This window comes from Tupaia chinensis, unplaced genomic scaffold (assembly GCF_000334495.1).
Source record: "Tupaia chinensis unplaced genomic scaffold, TupChi_1.0 Scaffold149104_1, whole genome shotgun sequence".
Classification (NCBI taxonomy): Eukaryota; Metazoa; Chordata; class Mammalia; order Scandentia; family Tupaiidae; genus Tupaia; species Tupaia belangeri.
In genome coordinates this window covers 436,428-439,601 of record NW_006208950.1, presented here as the reverse complement: position 1 = coordinate 439,601, position 3,174 = coordinate 436,428, and the positions used below count along the sequence as shown (strand labels likewise).

At 35.4% G+C, this 3,174-nt stretch overlaps 1 pseudogene; it reads right to left on the bottom strand.

Moving 5' to 3' along the window:
* Nucleotides 1–97: 97 nt before the first annotated feature.
* Nucleotides 98–999, bottom strand: LOC102467922 (olfactory receptor 4A47-like; annotated as a pseudogene).
* Nucleotides 1,000–3,174: the final 2,175 nt, after the last annotated feature.

Sequence of the window (3,174 nt, the reverse complement as noted above, 5' to 3'; positions counted from 1 at the left end):
GAGATGGGTGAATCAGTTTTAAAAAGATTCTTGAGTTCCAAGGAGATGGGCCTTCAAATAAAATCACTGTCTTCATGGTGAATGCTAAGTTAATTTACTAAGTGATGACTTTTCTTCTCCAGAGCTTCTTCATAGAATTTACCATTTCTTAATTTCTCAGTGTAAATTATAGGCTATTACTGTATAAATAAAACACACTCATTGATTTTCAGAGGGGGATATTTTAGCAGGTCTTTCATACACAAATATATAAGGAACAAAAAAGACAATCACAGTGATGTGGGAACCACAGGTTGAGAGGGCTTTCCATCTCCCTTCCTGACTAAAGTTCCTTAGAGAGTGCAAGATAGAACCATAAGAGATGAGTAAGAACAGAAACATAGTCATACAAATCAGTCCTCCATTGGCCAACACTAAGAGGCCAATGACATAGATATTAGTACAGACAAGTTCCAGTAAGGGATATATGTCACATAAAAAATGATCAATGACATTGGGGTCAAATGAGACCCCTTAAATGGTGCTAAGCTAAATGACTGAGTGCAAAAATACTCCAACCATGGACACTATTTGCAACACAACACACACCTGTTGCCTTATGATAATCATACAATGCAACAGCTTACAAATGGCCATATAACTATCATAGACCATCACCAAAAGAAGAAAGATCTATGACCCACCAAAAATGTGTGCTATAAAGAGTCAAGTCATTAAGAATATGAAGATTACAGTATTTTCTCCAAAGACCAAGTCTGAAATCAATTTTGGAAAAATGACTGAGGAATACAAAAGGTCCATAGATAATAAGCTACCAAGAAAGAAGTACATTGGTGAGCCCAGGGTCTTTTTTAAAACAGCAGTTACAACAATAAGTAAGTTACCCAACATGGTCAAAATGTAGACAAGCAGGAACATCACAAAAAGTACATTCTGTTCCTTTAGATTCTTTGAAAGGCCCAAGAGGACAAAGAAAGTCACACTGTTTTTTGGTTCCATCTACTCTTTATAGTTTCTGACATCAGATTCTGGAAGCACTTCACCTACAAAAAATAGGGGAAACACAATTTTTCTTATAGTTATTTTTTTAAAAATTATAGTCTTACTCTCTTATTTATTCAAATAAAATTGTATATGAAGTTATTTCATTATGATTTTTAGATTATCCAGTTGAAAAGATAGATTTAAAAAGAAGATTTTTATCGTGATTCCCAAAGATCTGACAACTACAGACAAATTAATAATGTGATAGTGATACATTATGATACATTCCCATGATTTAATGGATTCACAGTACTAAAACATACAAATCAAACTGTGATCAAAGAATGCTCTAAAAGGAAACTGAATTGCAAAGACAGTTTTCTAAGGAAGACACTTGAATGACCCAAAAGCATATGAAAAACATTCAGCATCACTTATAACAAGAGAAACTCAAAAATAAACTCAGTGAGATACCTCCTAAGCTCTATCAGAATGAGTAAGACTGAAAAAATTGAAAATGATAAGTTCTGATGCAGTTGCTGTGAATAGGAAACTCTGCTATACTGCTGGTAGGAATGTAAATTGATCCAGGCACTGTGAAGAAAAATATGGAGGTTCTTCAAAGACCTTGTACTCAGACCAAAAAGTATTTGCACATTCATGTTTATTGCAGCATTGTTCACACTTGCAAAGATATGGAAATGACCAAATGTTCACAAACAGGTGAATTGATTGAAAAGGTGTGGTACATAAACACTACAAAAAATTACTCAGCCATAAAAATAAAAAAAAAAATGAAACCCTGTCATTTGATAGAAAGTGGACAAATATGGAAGATTTACTGCTAAGTGAAACAAATTGGACTATGAAAGATAGGGTTGTTGGGACCAGTAGTTGACATAATGGCTAGATCACTGGACTCCCATGTAGTCAACCGTGGTTCGAGTCCCGGACCCAATGGCTTAAACTCACACTGGGCGCATGTGCATGTGTGCCCAAGATCCTGAGAGGAGAATGGAGGAGAAGGGATTGTAGCGTGGCCATCCTCCCACCCTAGGGGGTGATGTCTCGCTTTCTGTCTCTCTGTCTCTCTCTTTCTGGAGAGCGCACATGCCCTATAGCAAAAACCTCTCCAAAAAAAAAAGATAAGGGTTGTATGTCCCCACTCAATATACTCCAAATGTGTTCACTCTATGGCAGAAACTGAAAGACTGGAAGATATAAAAGCATGAAGAACAATTGTGGATATTAGAGATAATGCAGTGCAGGAGAAGGGTGGGGAATGAGGGTGGAGAGAGAAAGGGAATCAAAGGAAAAAAGAAAGAAACAAAACATTTAAGGGATACAAAAATGGAAATTATCTGTCATGATAACATGTATGATGATATCTTTAACTGGACTAATATACGGTGTATTGATGCTTTGAAAATTCATTTTGCATGCTGTAATTTTATACAGTGATTGAATATATAAATAAAATAAAACAGAAGTAAACCACATGGGATATAAACAATGTTCACTGAATATTTTTAATTAAAATAAATTAAATAAATAAAATTTTAAAATAAAGAACAAAAGCTGATAAGGTTGTCATGAAAAAGGAACCCTCCTACACTAATAGCGAGAATGTGAATTGGTATGATCATTAAGGAAAATCATATATAGGTCCCTCAAAAACTTACAAGTAGAACTTTCATTTGACTCAGTAATCCCACTCCCTGGTGTTTACCCAAGGATAGGAAAGTACTTCATTGGAAAGACACACACACATATCCATGTTTATTGCAGCATCATTCACAATTCCCAAGACATGCAATCAATTGAAGAGCCTGAGAATGGATGACTGGATTGAAAAAATATGGCACAGATACACTATGGAAACTTCTCAATCATAAGAAAAAATTATTCCCTGTTATTTGGTACATTGTGGATGAACATTAAGATTCAATCCTATGTGAAGTAAGGTAGACTATGAAAGATGTGGAACAGAGAGGTTTGGCTATATAGGGTCTGAACACCTAAAGATGGTGATGCTTTGGAGAAATTCACTCCCCATAATCCCTTCCCCAGAATTAAAAGGAGAGAATCTCCTCTCTGAAAATTTGAACCCTAAACTGTCACTGTAGATACTATACACCTACTCAGAGTAGAGAAGGGAAATTCACAGAACTAACCCATACCATAGGGAAG